A 21,582-nucleotide genomic window follows, 5' to 3' on the forward strand; every position below is an offset into this window, starting at 1 on the left:
TTCTTTCACTCAGCATAATGCCTTTGAGATGCATCCAAGTTAGAGTGTGTATCAGTACTCCTTTATTATTATTTTTATTACTGAGTAGCATCCTATTGTATAAACTTACCATTGTTTATCCATTCACCTGTTCAAGGGCTTTGGGGTTATTTTCAGTTTTGGGTGATTATGAATGGAGCTGCTATAAATATTTATGTACAGGTTTTTGTATCAATGTAGCTTTTCATTTCCCTTGGCTGAGTACCCAGGAGTGAGATCGCTAAATCACGTGATGAATATATATTTAACTTTATAGAAACTGTCAATCTGTTTTTCCAGTTTGCATTCTCATCAGCACTTGATATTGTCAATATTTTTTATTGAGTCATTTTTTACTGAGCCATTCTAATAGGTGAGTAGTGGTGTTGCTTTATGTTTTTAATTCACATTTCCCTTAATGAGATATTCTTGGACATCTTTTCATGTGTCTATTTTCTATCTGTATATCCCTTTGGTGAAGTGTTCACCCTTTGGTGAACTCAAACCTTATGCCCATTTTTAAATGGGTTTGCTTATTTTCTTATTACTGAGTTTTGAGAGTTCTCTCTGTATTCTGAATACAAAACCTTTATCAGACATGATTTGCAAGTTTTTCCTCCTAATCTGTTTTTTTCTTTTTTTATTATATTTACTTATTTTTTAGAGAGAGAGAGAGACAGAGCACGAGCGCAGGAGAGGCAGATAGAGAGAGGGAAACACAGAATCCAAAGCAGGCTCCAGGCTCTGAGCTGTCAGCACAGAGCCCAACGTGGGGCTTGAACTCATGAACCACGAAATCATGACCTGAGCCAAAGTCCAATGCCCAACAGACTGAGCCACTCAGGCACCTCTGTTTTTTGCACTTTTTAACAAAGTTTTTTAACAAACTTTTAAAACAATAGTACTTAATTTTGATTAAGTCCAATTTCTCAATGTTTTACTTTAGGAGTCTTGCTTTGGGGTTGTATCTAAGAAGTCCACATCTAATCCAAGATCGCAAGGATTTTCTCCTATGTTTTCTTCTAGAGTTTTTAAAGTTTTAGGTCTATGATCCACTTTGAGTTGACTCTTTTTTCCGCTGAATTACCTTTGCACCTTGGTAAAAAATAAAATCAATCATATACGGATGGGTCCACTTCTAAGTTCTCCATTTTATTTAATTCATCTATTTGTCTATCTTATTATAAATACCGTATTGTCTTGGTTACTATAGCTTTATAATAAGTCTTGAAATCAGGGAGTGTAAGTCATCCAACTTGGTTCTTCTCTTTCCAACTTGTTTTATCTATCCTAGTCTCTTTACCTTTCCATATGAGTTTTGGAATTAGCTTGACAATTTCTACCAAAAAAAAAAAAATCCCACTGGGATTTAGATTGGGACTGGGATTTTCATCTCTGCTATTTCAGTACATCTTTCCATTTATTGAAGTTTTCTTTGATTTCTGCTACCAGCATTTTGTAGCATGCATATCTTACACGTTTTGTTAGATTTACACCTAAATATTTTGGGTTTTAGATCTATTGCAAATTATATATATGTAATTTCAGTTTCCGATTGTTTATTGCTGCTATCTAGAAATATGATTGATTTTTGTTCATTGACCTTGCATCCTGTGACCTTTCTTAGTGTTTTATTAGTCCCAGGAATTTTTGTAGATTCCTTAAGAAGTTCTACATAGGCAATTGTGTCATCTGTGAATAGTGATAACTTTCTTTGTTTCCAATTTACATGATTTTTATTCATTTTTCTTACTTTATTGCCCTAAGACTTCTAGTACAATGTTGAATAAGAGTGATGAGAATAGACATCCTTGCCTTGTTCCTGATCTCAGATGGGAAGCATTCTCTCTTCCAACCATAGGTATAATGTTAGCCATAGACTTTTTTTATAGATGCCCTTTATCACGTGAGGAAGTTCCCTGCTATTCTTAGCTTGCTAAAATTTTGTGTTATGCATAGACATTGAATTTTGTCATATGCTCTTTCTGCATCAATTGATACTAAGTTGTTTTTCTTTAGACACTAATGCGATGTATTATACTGATTGATTTTAAACATTGCATTCTTGGAATAAGCCCCTTTTTGTCATAGCAAATTATTGTTTTTATACTCATGCTCATTTTTAACCTTATTTTGGCTAATATATCTCTGTTACCTACCCAGAAGGTTAGCTCTTTTTTTTTTTTTTTTTTTGGCTGAAATTTTTTTTTGTAATTTAACTTTATTTTTTATTTTATAAAATTTACATCCAAATTAGTTAGTATATAGTGAGGCAATGATTTCAGGAGTAGATTCCTTAATGCCCCCTTACCCATTTAGCCCATCCCCCCTTCCACAACCCCTCCAGCAACCCTCAGTTTGCTCTCCATATTTATGAGTCTCTTCTGTTTTGTCCCCCTCCCAGTTTTTATATTATTTTTGTTTCCCTTCCCTTACGTTCATCTGTTTTGTCTCTTGAAGTCCTCATATGAGTGAAGTCATATGATTTTTGTCTTTCTCTGACTGACTAATTTCACGTAGCATAATACCCCCCAGTTCCATCCATGTAGTTGCAAATGGCAAGATTTCATTCTTTTTGATTGCCAAGTAATACTACATTGTGTGTGTGTGTGTGTGTGTGTGTGTGTGTGTGTGTGTGTATACACACACACACACCACATTTTCTTTATCCATTCATCCATCAATGGACATTTGGGCTCTTTCCATACTTTGGCTATTGTTGATAGTGCTGCTATAAACATGGGGGTGCATGTGTCCCTTCAAACAGAAGGTTACTTCTTAAAGGTATCTCTTGTCTTCCTGGGCATCAGTTTCTGAGATGATTTGACTGAGATTTCCCTAAGGTCACTTTTTAGAGAAAGAATAGTGTGATGTGCACGTGGCCAAACCAAGGAGTTCCTATACTATAAAAGGAATCTTCCAAATAAGGTACCAGAGGATATTGACCATTTCATGGTTCCTGTACTATTCCCATTCATTCTTGATAGAATTTTCTGTTCCCCATCTCATTTCTAAGACAGAGACTTTGTGTGACTTTTAGTTCTAAATGTCTAATCTACTATACTCATTCATGTATTTATTCAACAAATATTTATTGAGAGCTTATTATATATCAGACACTCTGTTCAATATTTGGGATGCTATAGAAAGTAAAAATATAGTTCCCACCTTCATGGAACTTACAGTTTGGTAGGGGAATCAAATGTCAATCCAATAGACATAAATACTAACAGAAGAGAGCGCTGGTGGACCATTTTATGGTCATATATCATTTCTCTATATCAGGGCCCTAAGCTAAGAATCATGTCATATTACAATTCATATCAATCCTGACTTTTAAGACCATGTATAGGTCAGAGGGTTTTGCTTATGCTGGCTACCCATGATATTAGGATTTCAACTCCTGGCTAACTTGATGAGAAACTAAGGGAAGAATGATAGCTCCATGACTACACAAGACAGACTCATTCACACATTTCCTCTCCTCTTACAGTATGTTTTTAGTGGAGAGAATGCTCTAGAAATAAAAAGGCCAAGTATCTTGAGAAACTACACAAAGTGTGAGGGTGGAGTGGGGAAAAAAAGAAGGAAATTTTCAGGCTAGTTGGAATCTGGAAATTCTAGTTCCTCTCACTTACTGACATGAGGATTCCAAGTTGCCAAGTGCAGGAGAAGTGGGAAGAGAGTGAGGAAGAAAATATGGTGAAAATGTAACTTGTAAAAGAATTGCTGATGCATCCCTAGTATTCAAAATAAAGTAGAAGCCAAGCTAAGTCACTTAAGATTTTAGATATGAGAGTCTCTGAAATTCCATGGGGGCAGTAGATTTCTTGAATTTGGGGACAAGAAGCATCCCAAGATATCAACTAGTCCAACCCTCTTATTTAGAAAATTAGGAAAATTAGACTTCCTTAAAGTTGTCCAGCTTGTTAGTTGATGAGCTGACACTCAGACTCAGGACCTTGACTGCTTGAAGTGCTTTTTCATCTCTACCTCCTGTTGCTGGAGATTGAAATCCAAAAATAGCAAAATAATCATGAGATCACAGAAGCATTATGATCTCTGGACACCAGTGGAGAAATGAGAAAGTTGGGAAAGATAGCCATTTCTAAAGTTGGAGAGTCCAAATTGCATACTATTGACAAGATAATTATTATAACCAATATCAACTGAGAACTTACTATGTGCCAGTCACAGTTCTACATGCTGGACATGTATTAACTAATTTAATCCTTCAAAAAACCCTCTGAAATAGGTCCCTTTATTATTCAAGTCTATAAATATGAAAACTGAGGCACAAGGAGGTTAAGTAAGCTGCCTAAGGTTGCATAGTCAATAAATGGCAAAAGTGGGATTTAAATCTATGTGATCTAATTTCAGAGCCAGCCACTTAACCATATGCTAAAGTGTTTCAATGCAGACAGAATGCCAATTAGGTGCTCCTGTCCTAATTCCTCACACAAAGAATTCCACAATCACTAGAACCAAATTTACTGCCACCTCCAGCCACCTGGTACCTGTACATCAGAAAACTTGAGCATCTTGTCTTTGAGGTAGACCTTAGAACAAAAAGCCTCTGTGCTGTCTTTGAAAGGGAAAATTCTGGTGGTTCTAAAAACCACTCATGCTGAAAGAAAGCTGACCACTGACCCCAATTACCAGTGTTTCCTTCTCCCACTTACTCTACTGCCCTGGGCAATGTGCCAGGGTCTATAAAGCATACTCACTCTCAATTCTTTTATAATTCTGTTCTGCCATTGTTAGCCTTCTGGGTATTACCCAGTGCCCATAAAGCATATTAAATTAATTTCTGCTGCCTCACTTGACATTTACATTTGAGAAGCAACTCTGTGATGGGGCAGAGAGGTTGTCTGGAAAAATACTAACTTAATGTCGAGTTGAGAGATGGGTACCAACTTCTTTTGATTACATAGGATATATGCCTATTCAATTATCTGATCATAACAGCCTACAGTCAGCTGGGACAGGCACTAACTGCCCTCTAGGAATTAGAGGGTGGTCTATCAAAAGGCTTTCTTTGGAGGATAGACTTGAAAGACTTTCCTCCTGATTCCTATGCCAATGTCCCTGTTGAGTTCTGATCAAAATGGCAAGGTAGGGTCCTTCACACTTGCTTCAACAAGACTGGTGGAAAATAGGGATGAAAGTAATCCAAGAGATTAGCCGTAGAAGCATCCCTCACATCAGCTTTTTCTGCATTGTTCTTCCCACAACCACTGACTTGATTTTACTTTGTAGAGATCAGTGTTGTTGGTTTGTCCCTCTTGAACTCATCCTATACTGACAGGAATCTACATGGGATAGTGTAGAGGTAGGAGAGGTAGTGGAATATACACTGGAATAGTATCCACAGATACTTAACATAGCTGTAATACTTCCCATTTCCATTTTCCCCCTACATTCAAAGTATTTTTACATGTGCTATTTATACATCTATTCACCAAACATTTATTGAATGTCTACTGTGTACCAGGTCCAGCACATATCCCAGGGCATATGCTTGGGGTACAGTAGAAATAAAAATAAACAAAAGATGTTTTCCTTTAAGGATCTAAACATATTGGAGGTTATCTCAAGTGCTTCTCATGATGATCTGTCAAGGAGTTAGACTAAGATACATTAGTCTCACTTACGATTTAGATGAAGAAACCAGGACTCAGGAGTTTGATGTCCTTCCAGAGGGTACACAGCTAGATAGTGGCAGAGCCCTGGAGAGCCAAGGTCACTTGAATCCCTGCCCATATTTCTACTGTGCCATTCTGCCTTGAACCTTCACAACAAAGACTGAATGGGGCTTCATGAAATCACTTAAGTCATCACCTTCCACTTCCTTTCCTCCATCCAAGCCTCTTAGAGGAACCATATGTCAAGACAAGCAGATTGTGCATGTTCTTGAGGCACTTATCCATTCCATTGAATAATGGCTCTCATTTTCTTGAAGTTCTGTTGTGTCTTTAATTTAAATTTTCTGTGCTACAAGCTCAATATTTCCCTTCTTCCTCCATTCTCAGTGGAAGTGAAATGAGGCATCTATTATGAACCTTGAAGACAATCCCCAAAGTCTTCATCTGACAGACTTCTAAATCCAGTCCTGAATTGTTTTGTTTCAGTTGACAAGCAAAACGTAGTGAGGGGTTATTCATTTTCCCCCTATTTTAGTTCCTCTACAGTATATGGTTAAAATGACTGCTTTACTTATCAGGCCAAAATTTAATGGCTAAAACAAGATTTAAGAAGTAACTCTGGGAGCAGTTGGTAAGTTCATGGGGGAGGCTCCATGATTTGTAGTTAGAATGAGGTTTTGGCAAGCTTCATCCCACTAAAACAGTCTTTTTAAAAAAGAAAGTGGAATAAGAAATGTTCAGAGTAGTTTCATCATAATAGAAGGAGTATGAGATGCGAAGTAAAAACAAGAGTTAGTCTCAGCTCTGCTGTTTACTAGGTATCGTGGTATGGTCAATTAAAACTCTCTGTGCATTCATCACTTTCATTTATTAAGCAGCAAAACTAATAATCCCTTGAAGGATTTTTATTAAGGAAAAGGTGGTGGGATGCCTGGGTGGCTCAGTTGGTTAAGCACCCGACTTTGGCTCAGGTCATGATCCACCATTCGTGAGTTTGAGCCCTGTGTCAGGCTCTGTGCTGACAGCTCATAACCTGGAGCCTGCTTCGGATTCTGTGTCTCCCTCTCTCTCTCCCCCTCCCCTACTTGCACTCTGCCTGTCTCTCAAAAATAAACATTAAAAAAAATGGTGGAATATTTGTCAAAGGGATTTCTCAACCATAGGGAGCCATGTAAATGTTAGTGATTGCTGTTATACTTACTATCACTAATTGTGGAAGAGAATAAAGCCATGATACAAACTTGTAGACTATTTTATTATAGTCTGTTTACAGACTTTTATTTTTGTCTTCCACCGCTAGAGTGCTGAAATTGTTTACCTGTGTTTCTTCCTTCTCCTATCCCTAATGTGAGAGTGACACTTGGTCCATTTCTCATGCAGGAAGGTTTTAAGCTCCAGCAGGTATCTCCATGACAACAGAGGTTTTTTTTTTTTTTTTTTTTTCTGTATCCCCAGCACTGGGAACAGTGTTTTTCTTATAGCAGGTACTCAAAAATATGTATGGAAAAGATGAATAAATCATGACTAGCCTCAAGGCCTATGGGAGAAAGAGATCAGGGAAGAATTTTGTGTAAAGAAAATGCTGCAGATGAGCCTTTGAATGAAGTAAAGGATTTGAGATTAGTGCTGTAGGATAGAAGGAAAGCCTTCTCCAGCCAGGGTGGGTAAAATGGCTTTGGCTGTAAAGCAGAGAACCTGTGATATCTGCTTAATGCCAATGTCTACTCAACTCCCTTCCATGTTCCAGGGCTCTTCTGTGACCTGAGCATCCATGATCTGGCAGCATTCTGGCATGCAAGAACTGTGAGGGCTTTGAGGGTCTACCTGGCCTATTTTTGCTTATATGGCAAGAAAGCTAAAGCCAAGAGAGGGCCACCCAGAGCAGAGAAGAAACTGTAGTCCAGTTCTTAGTAAGAGGCCCCTCCTCCTTCCAGAAGAAATGTTCCATTATTTGAAAAATAGATGCTTATTTGGTTTTCAGGGTTCTTGTTTGCTTGTTTGTTTTGTTTGTTTTGTGTGTGTGTGTGTGGTTTTTCTATTTTTGTCTTACTTTGCTTTGTTCAAGTGTGGGGAGAAAATATGTTTCTTTCAAAATTTAGTGGTGGTCTTGATTGTAGGAGAATGTATAATGCTTAGAGATTTTACCAAGAAATCAGTGGGTTTCCTAACCATATCTTGGCATAAAATACTACTAAGACAATCTCCTCATCCAGCCCGTGTGTGTTTTTCCTTCCCTCTTGAAATCGTCAAACTGACATAATTAACTAAGCTGTTAGCTAAATAAATCATTGGATCCTAGCAAGAATTTTTACTGAGATATCATTGCCCCCGCACCACGCTGCATGAAGGACTGTCAACGCCACACGATAGATGTATGGCAAAAGATTCTGTTTGGGAGACAGCTCTCTCTTTCTGCCTAAGCATCAAATGTGGCTGGCAGGCTAAAAAACAGATGTCATGGAGTATATGTGAGAAACCCACCAATTCCTTAGAGTATTTTGATCACACATAGTTCACGGAGCCTGAAAGCACATGGAATGTAGGTTGATAGCCCAGAGATGGACTTAGGTCATGGTGGACCTCAGAAAAAGGTGTTAGTCTATAGTCCTTAGTAGAGAACCATACTCTGAGACAGGGGGATAGAATTATTAACCTCTAAAAGTCTCTTGTATCCTTTGACAATATGAGGTAGATGAACACACCATGATTGTTTTATTTTTATTTTTAGCTATATTCATTTGTTAGCTCCTCAAGAATAAGGACTTGCTCCATGTCTTGGCTTTTGTGACCCATAGAAGGGCCATCTGGGAAATATATAATGTTCATCATTAGCTTTCCACCCCAATTTCTCTCTATTCTTTCAGAGTAAAGATAAATATTGATTGAAGATTAAAGATGTTTTGGAGGAGAGTATTATTAATAATTAAAGCCTTGTTTGACTTTCAACAGATAAAGAAATAGGCTGAAAAATCAAGACTGGGGTGGTCATTCTGTCGAGAAACTCAGAATACTTCTGCATTCTTGGGTGATGGAATGCTGCTCCTGCACTTGGTTTAATTAGAAGCATGGCTAATGGCCAGACACTCAGAAGAGAGATTATAGATTCATTAATTAGGGTCATGTTTACACCTCTATTGTCAACTGTAATCATTTGTTTAACCCAGGGTCTCCTTGGTTTATTATGAGTATTATTGCTTGGCTGGAGTTTTACAGTTATGAATGAGGAATCCATACGTGAGCCTACATAATTTCAGCAGGAACCCAGCCTGCCACTATGTTCTAATATAAGGGAAGTTTCCCTTAAATATTTCATTCTTTAGTCATCTTTTATTTCAGAACTATAACCTGGGCCCAATCAGTAATCCATTAATAGTTGCGCCTATCTACTGACAACTGAGAATATCAACAATGACTATATCTCATACTTTAAACATTTTCTAATTTTCCAAGGGCTTTTGGGATTATCAGCTCATATGCCAAGATACTATGAAATGTAACTTGGCCATATAAAAGAAGATGTGTTTAAGGCCCTGTAAAGATACAGTAACAAGATTTGGAGAGGTGTGATAAGCTGTAACTCTACCCTTGCTTTGCTTTCTGTAGTTCCCTGGAGGCTTCACTGCAGAATTGGGGATTAGAGGAAGAGAAGAGAAAGAAAGGGAGAGGGAGAGAATTTCTGCCTCTATCTTTTTGGGGACTGTCTAGTTTCCTTTTCTTATGATGGGGATTGTGATATCATAGTGCGTCATTACTGATGAAGCATTAGAGTAAACCTGTGTAGGTCTGTTAAGGCCATATAGAAGTTTGAAGTGAAGGTATTAAGGAACTCCATGGATCAGCCACTCCTAAGTCTGGAGCAGCTCCAGCAGTAGGCCCCAGGGATTTACCTCTTTATCTTTTCTTACTTTAAAAAAGTAAAATTTGATAGTTTTCTTTCTTGGACAATTTTCCTTTTCTGCCAAATCAAACCATCCTTGGTTAGGGCTATGGTGCTCCAGCTATCCTTTTCTGGCTTGAATCAGCAATTCTTCAGAGCCATATCCAACCAGGCTCTAATTTTCTTCATCCTTGGCCATGTGATCACAGAAAATGTCCCACAAAGTCAAGGACGGAGGAAGGGTTGGCAAGGCAGCCGTAAGTGCTCAGGAATGTGAACAACCTGCTTGTACTATTAAAAGGTTCATTCAGTACTTGCTTTAACCATGGCTGTGTGTATATAGATACACACACACATACACACACACAATAAGCAATATATAAGCAATATATATACATATTAGGCTATATATACATACACTATATATATATATATATATACATATATATGTCACAGTCTCCTGGGAATTCATGGCATATTATTCATCTCTACTAAGATCTAATGTCAAGATATCAATTACCAGTTTTACTCAAAACTTTAGGGTTGTCCTCAGTAATTCACTTTTGGGGTTTGCCCAAGACACACCAGCATTCCCATTTGCCATAGATATTTTGTCATCAGCCATAGAATTCTGAGCAACTTTGTGACACAGGGCAGGGGTGCTTGAACTGTGGCCTGGGTCATTTGAAGGTAGTTCCCTAGTTTGGGCTGGCAGCTTTTTTTTTTTTTTTTTTTTTTTTTAATTTTTTTTTTCAACGTTTATTTATTTTTGGGACAGAGAGAGACAGAGCATGAACGGGGGAGGGGCAGAGAGAGAGGGAGACACAGAATCGGAAACAGGCTCCAGGCTCCGAGCCATCAGCCCAGAGCCTGATGCGGGGCTCGAACTCGCGGACCGCGAGATCGTGACCTGGCTGAAGTCGGACGCTTAACCGACTGCGCCACCCAGGCGCCCCAAGGGCTGGCAGCTTTTCAGGTCACTTGGTAAAGGGACTGAAGTAACACAACCAAATTTGTTACTGTGGCCTGCTTAAGTCCTTGTTTTCAATTCTTTTGGGTATATGCCCAGAAGTGAAATTGCTGGACCATATGGTAATACTATTTCTGATTTTTGTAGGAACGGCCATACTATTTTTCAAAGTGGTTGCACCATTTTACATGCCAACTAGCAATGCACAAGGATTCCAATGTCCACATATCTTTGCTAACACTTGTTATTTTCTGGTTTTATAAGCCATGTTAATGGGTTGCTCCTGATCCTCTTAGGCTTTCACTATGATTATCTGGCCACAGTAGTGTAGTTTAGCTTAGGTGCAGAGACCAACCACCCACACATCTGAGTATTTCCTTTTCCTTAGGACACTTTCTCTCTGCTTAATGGATACAATGTTCTTTGGCTAAGAAAAAGACTCATGTATAGTATGTACTATACTATATTCCATATCTGGAGCTTGGGTAAAGTGTCATGACTTTTACCATGAAGTCTAAGACTAGCCTTTGTACATCAGAGCTGGAGTTTGTAAGTTACCAAAATCAATTTATACCTACTTTAGGCCACTTATCTCTTTTGGGACTGGTGATCTCATGATAAATTAGTCATTACTAAAAATCCCTATAGTTGAGACAATTCTAATAACTATGTAGACCAAACTATTATAATGACTGTATTTTCCTTATTTGTGGTGATAATGAGCTACTACTTGGCCTGGAATCTTTCCAAAACCATTAAAATTGAAAAGCATACTTTGATAGTAGTGTGTCTCATCAGATCACTGCCTAAAGAGAACAACATTTAAAGCTTTGATTAAAGATGCTGGAGCTCTTCTCACTAATATACTTTGACTTTGTTATTGGCTCTTTGGGATATGTTTGTAGTTATAGGTCAGGAGATAATTATGAGTAATTGGAATGAAACATGAGGAGAATCAACTCATCAAAAGAGTTACATGGCTTTCAGACAAAGCTTAACAGCCTTGTCTGACAAGGAAAGAGGAAAGTCAGCTTCTGCTCAGGTATATAGGAATTATTCCAAATGCTCTTAATGCTTCTATATATCCCCATTCCAGTTCTCAGATTCCCAGCCATTCCTAATCAGTGCCCTAACTTTCACATATGGCACCTCATAAGGTTGTGAATTCAACTGTTGTAAATTGACAGCCCATAGGATCAAACTGTGAAATTGTTTTTATCTGAGCCTTTGTGCCTGCAAGACATAAGAGATTCTTTTCACAAGGTCATAGAAAGTCCTTGAGCTTCATTATGAGCCTTGAGCAGAAAATTTAGGAATTTGGTCTTATTATTATTGCTCTTTGTGCTGTCTAGAAGTGGCCTCTCTACTACATATTCCTTGATTTTCTCATATCACCTATATTTTTCCAAAGCAGTGGCCACCCCATCTCCCAAAGCCTTGACTTCAATAAGCACCATACTCTAAGCAACCATAGACAATTATTCAGTTGGCTATTTCAATGCTATAAGTCATGGATTGCCAAATTATTATGACTCAATATTACATAGATTTTCACTGCTCTTTGTTTCAACTGGACCTGGTCCCCCAAATTTCACTTCATATTCCTGGATATCTCTGTTTGGTACAAATTTCTATATTATTTAGAGTTTGGGTTGCAAATAACAAAAGCCAATGAAGTTTACTTAATATAATATTTTTAGAAAAACATTGCAGATAAGTCTGGCTCCATAGGTATGTGACCAGTGCAGCCACACCAGGCTTCACACTCAGACAATTGAGGTTTAATGCTCTATAGCCACCATCTTGAAATTATTAACGTTATCTTTTAATTTGTGTTTTGTAAGTGAAATCTGATGGGACAATGGAGCAGGTGCCATAGGCTTGGAGCCTTGGCTCACACGTATTGAATGAATGACCAATAAGTGCATGCTGAGTGCTTAATCCTTCTGGTAGCATGAGTTAATCCAATCTGGAGAAACATTGTTTCATGCCACATGGAGGCTAAACTAGATCCATCTGTGCCCAGGAGCACCACACACTTCTGAACACAAAGTCCAATCATGTTATGCCACCTCACAAACTTACCCTCCCTTCTCAAAATTGTACCTCAGGCTTTGAGCAAACTCCTCTGGGCCCCAAAGGAACTATCTCCCCAGACACACTGATCTTAAAGTATCAGCTAGAGATTGCCACTCAGATTGCCTCCCAGGGCCCCTCCTCCTCCCTAGCTGCAGACATTCTCCTCCTCATGTCTGATGGAAACATATGTGACAACATGCCCAGCCCACTGGCTTTATTTCACTCTGTTTCTGCATTTCCCCATATCCTTTAATCCCTTTATCTCCAAACAAATTTGTATGTAGGCGTCTAAAGAACTGGTATGAACCCTGCTTTGTGTTTGTTTTGTTCTTTACTCCTTCAGATAATTTTTAGGTTTCCCGCTTCCTCCATGTCTTTCCCCACCCAGCCTCCCCCCACTCCTGTGTGAGGAGTCCAGGTTCCTAGTCGAGTTGTAAGTTCTTGATCTCCCTGACAACTTAGGCCACATCTTGTAAGATATCCCAGTGACACAGGATGAGAGATGCATTTGAGGAAACAGTTAACTCTTTCAGGCCCTGAGGTTCTGCATCAGGAAATCAGCACCTCCTTGCCTGGGAGGCAATGTAGGTGGGACACTTACCACACTCAGGGGACAGATTTTGCCTTCTGTGTTATGGTTGGCTATTTTCTACCAAGTGCAGTATCACTTCTGAAGTAATGCCTGGGGATATGACTGAATGCTCTAACTTTTTAGGTTTCCCCAGACTTCCATATGGTCCAGCTCCCCATGCTTTTCCCACAAACAGTAACTTTTTGTTAACATAAAACTGTGAATAACAATTCATCTCTGGTAACTAACAGTTGCACAATGTATTTATATCAACTTTCACTAAATTTTAATACTATGTGAGGAAATACAAACACCTAGAGATAGTGGAGTATCTTTCTGACTAAACTTCCTGGCTTCCTGTCCAGGGTCAGAAACAAGAGTCAGAGTGAAGAACTAGTTGTCCTGGAGCTCTAGAGCAGGTGTTGTTCCCACCTCTGGCCCCGGGAGTGCCTTGGAGTGAAAATTACTCCTAGGGAGTAAGGCTGCTTCCCCTCTCTTCCCCTTTCTCTTTAGGTGCCAACCATCCCTACCCTGATTACTCTGGCTAGCGCTATGATCTTGTTTCCTGTTTCTAGAATCTACAATTCCTTCACTTCCCCATCTTTGCAGAACCAGGCTCACCTCACTAACAAACAAAAATCATTCTAGGATCTCCTGTTTTAAGTTTCAAAAAAAAGAAAGGGAAAGGAAGTGAAGGAAAGGGAAAGGAAGGAAAAGATAGAGAGAAAGAGGGTGGAGGAAAGAGGGAGGAAGAAAGGGAAGATGGGAGAGAGAGAGAGAGGAATAGAGAGAGGGAGAGAAGGAGGGAGGGAGGGGGAGGGAGAGAGGAAGGAAAGGAGAGAGGAAGGAAGGAAGGGAGGAAGCAAGGATAAAATCTACACAATAGACTGACTCCTATGGTCCAAAACCTGGAATAATAAACTTTCAATCAGATTTCATTTCCTTGGTGTTTGAGCTTTTGTATTATTTGCTTAGGCTACCCTGATGCCTTAAGAATATGTAGACTACCTTATTCAGAATTCTGAATATTTCTTACTAGCTAGTTCTAGCTCCTTGCCAGGTGGCATTTCTTACAGAGACTTACCCTGTTTTGTCCTCTGAACATTAAAAAAATTGAACATTAATGAAAATTTTTAGAAGAACATGTAAAAACCAGACTCACTATAAGTCAACTTACATAGATTTTAATTTTTTACCAGAAAGAATTTAAATACAATAATGAATTAGTGTGTTTTCACTGTTCATTAGACCTTGAATTCTTTAAACATTGGGTTTAGGGGTGAAGGAAGCATCTCTCTCATTTTTGCTTCCTTGGTATCTAGCAAAGTGCTAGGCTCATAAAAGATGCATAAATAAATATAAGTACTTTTTTTTTTAAATTCCCATCACGTCTTCTTTTGTTCTTTCTTCTCTTCTCTCCCTCCTCTCTTTTTATGTTAACAAAAGCCCTAAAACCAGCCAATGATATAAGGAAAGAAAGGAAAAGGACAGGTAAGTGGCCACTAGATTGTTATCTGAAGGGTGTCAAAAGTCCCACTCACTGCTAGGCTTCTTGGGAGACGAAGGGGGCTAAAACTTTTTCCCTAGTATCATATCAGCGTGAATTGACTTGTCACACTCAAGCTAATTAAATAGAACCCAAGACAGGTACGTTTGGGAATGAAGGTGGGAGGAAGATCTGTGGGCCCTTCATATTTACCTGCTCAGGCTGCCACAGCAAAATGCCCTAGACAGGGTGGCATAAATGTGTTTTCTCCCAATTCTTGAGATTGGAAGTCCCAGATCAAGGTGTTGGCTGATTTTGTTCCTGGCAAGGGCTCTTCTGGAGCTCTTCTGTCTTCATGTGGCCTTCTCTTGGTGTGTATATGCAGACAGAGAGAGAGAGACAAAGATTGAGACACACATACACACACACACAGAGCTCTCTAGTGTCTCAAAGGACACTAACTGTTTTGTATCAGGGATACACCCTCATGACCTCATTTAACCTTCATTACTTCCATAGAAGCCTTCTTTCCAAACACAGCCATAGTGGGTGTTAGGGCTTCAACATATGAATGGGGGTTCAGGAGGAGACACAAACATTCAGTCCATAACACACTTGACCTCTAGGCATTTGGTGATGAGGATGAAGTGTTTACAGAAAAGGAAGAAGCAGTAGGCATGTAGACATTTTTCAATTTGTAATTTTGTCTAGGAACTTCAAATGCCTTTGGAAATCCAGTAAAAAATTAGAAATCACCAGGTTGTATACCTGAAACTAATGTAATGGTGTGTCAACTACACTCAAGTAAAATTTTTAAAAAGAATTAGAAAAAAAGGGATAGGTGATATTTAAGGTTTTAGGAATAATGACTGATTTTCTTCCCTGAGTGCCCTAGCTCTTCCACATAACCTTGAATACACAGAATTCCCAGGATTGAAGCTACCACTCTTAATTCTGTTGCTGGAAGGACAGAAGCCCAGAGGACTTGCTCCTGAGAGATCAGCACAGGGAAGAGCCAGATTTTACTTCAGCAAGGGACCACCTGGCCATTGCTCAATTCCTCTGTTCTTGTATGGGGAAAGCTCTGGTGAGGTTGCTTTTGGTCAATAGCTTACTTTTCCTCCAGCCTCTCCCACCAATCAAGCCTAGTAATGACCATATCTCACCTTCCCTTTCCTCAGTGCTAGTCTTCAAAATAAAATGTACTTTACTCTCTCTCTCTCTTGAAGCTGGGCTGTGGAGTCTGGAATAAAACTATGGATGATGTTAGTAATGCCTAGAGAGTTATAAAACTTTGTAAGCGCAAAACCAAAACAAATCTATGGAGTGGAGAAGTCCCAAATCTTATGCCTCAAGAAAGCTCCCTACTCCCAAAGCATGTATTGTGGTCTATTGTGGTTGGGAGTAAAAAGCAAAGCAGTTTCACCCCAACATACCACAGAGCTCACCAACTCAGCAGAAGAACTGTCTCTAGGAGCCAGAGGGTGGCTGGAATGGTTTAGAGTTCCCAGGATGAGAACTAAGACCAAAAAGTTTTCATAAATGAGAACATTTGCCACCTTGTCTGTCATTAGCCCTCTTTGTCCCAGAATCAGACAAACATTCTAGTCTGAGTAAAGTCAAGATTTCATAAGGGAGGAAACAAGGAACTAGAGAAACTGTACAGAAAAGCAGAAGAGAGGATGGTCTGAGATTAACAGCAAAGTGTTTCAACTCTTTCTGGTTTTATTAATTCCTTCATTTAAAAAATAATAATTGAGAACCTGTGGATACTGAACCGGATGCTGAGGTAGAGTAATGAGGTCATACAGACACATCCCTTGCCCTCTTGAAGCTTATGCTGTAGTAGGAACACAGACATCAAACAAGATATTTGGTTAAATGGAATGAGAACATAGGATACTACAAGAGAGTATTGGGGTACTTAATTATATTGAGGGGATCCAGGGAGGCCTCTTTGAGGAACTGATATTTTCAGCTGTGACCAGAAGAGTGGGTGTATGTTAGGCAGAGTGGGCAAGACACATTCCAGGCAGACAAGGGAACAATGAAGCCCTTAGGAGGGGAAGTGCTTGAGAAACTGAGGGAAGACCAATGTGACCAGAGCACAGCAATAAAGGAAGTGGTAGGACTGAAGTTGGAGGGGCCCTGCCAGATTATGCAGGGCCTTTGGGGGCAAACAATGAATATTGGAATTTTACTCTGATGATTCTAAGGTGGAAAGAATATCACTTAGACTTTGCTTTAAAGAGAAGAAAGGATAGCAGTGGGGAGACCACTTGTGAGGCGATTTGACACAGTACAAAATCAAGATGCTGGTAAATTGTGAGTGAGGCTGAATATGGAAATAAGTGAATGAATTTAAGTTATGCTTTGGATGTAGAATCAACAGAACTCAGGGATGGATTAGATATCAGAAATGGGCAAGAGAGAGAAATCAAGAACTTTCTCAGGATAAAGAGAGAGTTTATCAATATGGGATTAGAATGGTTTGAGGAGGAAAATCAGGAATTTGTTGTTAACTGTGAGATGCATGTGCAATATCAAAGTAGAGGTGTCAAGGAGGCAGTTGGAAATGTAGCTCTGGAAGTCAGAGAACTGAGCTGGGCAGGACATGTGAAAGGTGCTGTCAATATGCACATGCAGATGCTCTTTCAAGCCACGGGATGGCCCAAGTGTAAGACTATAAAGTGAGAAGAGAAGAGGATCCAAGTTTACATCAAAAGGATGTAAGTTAACAACTCCAATATTTAAGTCAAAAAAGGCAAATATGTGGTACAGGTTCTTTTTTTTCCCCTCCCTCATCTAGACAAATATTTGTAATCAATTATGACCTCCTTTCCTACTGAGCCAAAATTCAGAATTCAATTTCTTCTCAACACAACATTATAGAAACCTCTGCCAAAAGATTAGTGCTGGCAAAAAAGATAAAACCTGATTGATTTTCTGGCTTTTGTTCAAGGGTTATTAAAGTTTTTAAGAGTGAAAATTTCTTTTCAACTTCAAAATATTTAAACAAGCCCACATAATGGTGGTTTTGCTTTTATTTATTCAGCCAACAGACTATACTTATTGCTCATAAAATGCCATAGTAGCCTATGGTCCTAGGGGTCTTAGCTCCGCTGGTTGGGAATTACTTCTCTATAGCAGTGATTCTCATAGTTTAGTTCTCAGACCAACAGCCTCAGCATCACCTGGGAACTTGTCAAAAAGGGAAATTCTAAGGCCCTAGTCACGACCTATTGAATAAGAAATGGTTACAATAAGTTCTCTGGGGGAATTTTGATGCAAGCTAAAATTTGGCAACCACTGCTCTAAAGGTTCCTAGAACTAACTAATCCATTCTTCTACAGAGAAAGTGAGCTGACCTTTTCAATCTGATCATTTTAAATTCCATCAAGAACTATGTTGGGTTTTCAAAAGTTTACTGTATTCTTCATGTCTAAAGTTCCTGGAAAAAGTTGAAGATGCTTAATAAATAGGTGCTGAAAGAGTGATTGGCCAAATGAGTGAACTATTATGTAGTACTTGCAGGAGGAAGAAAGTAGGGACTGGACAAGTTAGTCTCTACTCTCAAGAAGCTCAGTCTTTTCTATGAAGAGTTTCTTGGTGATGGCAACGTCAAAACAATTCCTCTGCCCAACACTAACTCTAGCCAAACCATACGGTAATTTCATTTGGGCGTTAGAAGTTTCTTAATACTAGAATCATAAAGATCCAAAGGACATTGAGATAGCCGTCTTACCATCCAGTGAGTAAACTGAGCCCTAGTCAGGTCAAGTGGCTCACCTGTGGGCACACAGCTAATAATAGCATCACAACTCCAGCTCATCTCAGCTTGTAGAATGGTGAATGAAGAGTCAGACAGAGTCCAAGTCCTCTGCTTATTAGCTCAGCGATCTTGGGAAAATATCTCTGAATTTAAGTTTCCTCATCTATAGAATGTGAACAAAAATACCTGACTGGCATACTAATAGAGAATTTAAATGAGATACTGTGTGCCTTGCCAAATTAATTTTAGTTTTCTTCCCTACTGTGGCAGGCTGAAAAATGGCCTCCAAAAGATATCCACATCAAATTCCCAGAACCTGTGAATATTACCTTATTTGGAAAAAGGGTTTTTCCAGATGTTATTGAGCTAAGGATCTTGAAAAAAGGAGCTTATCCTGGATCATCCAGGTGGGCCCTAAATACATTCACATGTCTACTTAACAGACAGACACACAGAAAAGACAGGCACACAGAGGAGAAAGGGATGTTAAGGTGAAGGCAGAGATTGGAAGAATGCCATCAAAAGCCAGAAAGGCCGGGGCAGCCGCCAAAGCTGGAAGAGACAGGAAGGATTCTCCCCAGACACCTGGAAGGAGCCCAGCCCTGCCAGACTTTGGACTTCTAACCTCTGTAACTATGAGAGAATAAATTTCTATTTTCAGCACTGTGTTTGTGGCACTTTGTTACCAGAAACTAATATACTTACAAAACAGGAAGTGGTAGTTAAGCGCCCTTGAAGTCCTCTTGTCTCACTGCTATCTTGGAGCTCTGTCTCTTTCCCCTGAATGTAGGGCTGCTACAGTCCCAGAGACTAACTTGCAAACACAGTGATTGACAGTGGATGTTCAGCACAGGTCTCCATGCCTTTAAGGAGAGGAGGCCAGAAGAAAAGAATGTGCACTACAGGAGGCTTGAAGATAAGGACCACCCTGATGTCATGCATATTCCTATCTGGGCCTCAGAAAAGTTGTTCTCAGGACCAAATTCCAACAACAGGATGAAATGCTGTTAGTTGAATGTATCCAGTGCCTCCACAGAAGAAAAGGCTAAGAGAAACATCCACGATAAATTTTGTACAGCTCTCAGAAGAAAGGCTGGAATCTCTTGAAGTTGAACACTAATGGATTAAGGGGAGAATCACAGATGACACTATTTGGGACTTTTGGCTGCTTCTAAAATGGGGGTTGGGCAGAGGTAGGGTGGGGGGTGGATGGTGGATATTGAGGAAGGAATCCCACTTCTCAGCCCAAGAGAAATAAGTCTAGGAGGACAGGATACTGACCTAACTGCCAACCCAAGGTGGAAAATAGATTCATTTTGGGGGATGACACATCAGCCCATTCACTGAAGCATACTGTGAAGTCAGTATAAATTTTTCAACACAACACACTGATTATCTGTCTATGGATTTTTTGAACCTTGAAGATCAACATGTTTTATTCCTTCATTGTTGTATCCCCTCCTTCTTCATTACATTCCTGTTAAACAAATTTCCTTTTCTATATCTCAAGGGTCAAAAGTATCCCTCTGCTAATTGCAAAACTTTTCTTTACCTTTCCTGAAAGAATGCATAGGAATTTTCACAGATCAATTTCATTGCACAATCCATACACACACACACACACACACACACACACACTCACACCCACCCACACACACACACACACACACCCCTTGGTCTATAGCTTTCCATGTCCCTTGTTAAGAAAAGAAAGCAATCAGAATTTGTGAGAAATATAGAAACCTATATCTTTCTATGTCTTCCTAGAGAATGGGAGAGTCTCCCTATAATTTTAGAATTGGCTTCCTCTTGAGTACAATTATTTCATGCTAAAATATCTTATGACTATATTTTTGGTGGCTCTCCTGCTCCTGGTTTGTGTTGCTTCCTTGAATTTGCTAAGTGATCCTGCCCTCCACACTTTGACAATGTACACAGACCCTAAGTGGTCCAACCACTAATATTCTTTCCTTTTTTTCTGGTGCCCAGTACAAGTGAAGCAGGGGATTTCTCTGGTTGGCTCTTAGATCATTAAGGCTACCATCCTTTGCATCATACATGTGTGGCCTTAACTCCACTTTAGAGAATGAAAATAAAGGCACAAGCAAGTTAAGTTAAATTTTTTTGTTATACTTCACTTAATAAAAATCAAATTTTAGGGATTTGAGTTATGGCTGCTATAGTCCTCATTAGTATCTTCTGCTAGGAACACCAGGGTTCAAAGTCTTAGTTAAAACGTTTAGATCTGACAGTATCCCAACCTTACTGAAGGCTTTCAACCTATATAACCCCTATACCATTTCTGTACTGATTTCCATGAACATGTAGATCTCCATAGCAACATCTATCTCTTTTGAAATGGGACAAATTGGTTCCACTGCCATTTAGTTAATTTCATTTCCAGCAAAGCAGCCTGACTCATACAAGGGAATGGCAATGCCTACAAGAAGTTGTTAGCAAGGCAAGCCAAGGAAGAGATATTTGGGCAATATCCAATGTCAGTGAGTTGGTTACATTCTGTTCTTGTTGACTTATATGAGCAGTGGTGTGGTTACAGGAGAGGGAAGTAGGAAGGACAGAATGCAAGACATCATATAGTGCATGGAAAGAGCCTCTCCAAGACCCTGCCTTACTTAGCTGGTCTGGGATTGTATACTGTTCACAACTTTAGCATCCTGCCTGGAATGGGCTTTCAGAGGCTATTTAGTTTATTCTCTGCCTCCAGGTAGAACTGTATGTAATATAGTTCAAATTTATGGATACTTCTCTCATTCTTGAGGATACTCAGTAATCACGAGACATCATATCATTCTTGATCCAAACCAGTCTCCAACAACTCTATATAAAGCACTTCTTGTGTCTTTCCTAAATCTCTCTTGCTACAAGACAGCTCTTTCTATTCTGCCCTTATTGGAAATTAAAACAGCTTGTTACAGACCACCTTCTTTAGAAAAGGTAATTGTAAATCCCTCTCACCTTACCCTCAGCTGCTTTATCTTCTCCATGATGGAAAATCACAAGGCATTTTAATTCTCCTATGATCTCTTATCATGCTCTGTACTGAAAATTCAGCACTGTGAAGAAATTTACCATATATTATTTTTGGAAGTTCAGAATCTCTGTTTGGCACTTCTAACTGTCCTCTGGGCTGGTGGCCCTCAGCT

The sequence above is a fragment of the Lynx rufus genome, unplaced genomic scaffold (assembly GCF_022079265.1).
Source record: "Lynx rufus isolate CCGP_SWC_20201006 ecotype Redwood Valley unplaced genomic scaffold, mLynRuf1.p SCAF_7, whole genome shotgun sequence".
NCBI lineage: Eukaryota > Metazoa > Chordata > Mammalia > Carnivora > Felidae > Lynx > Lynx rufus.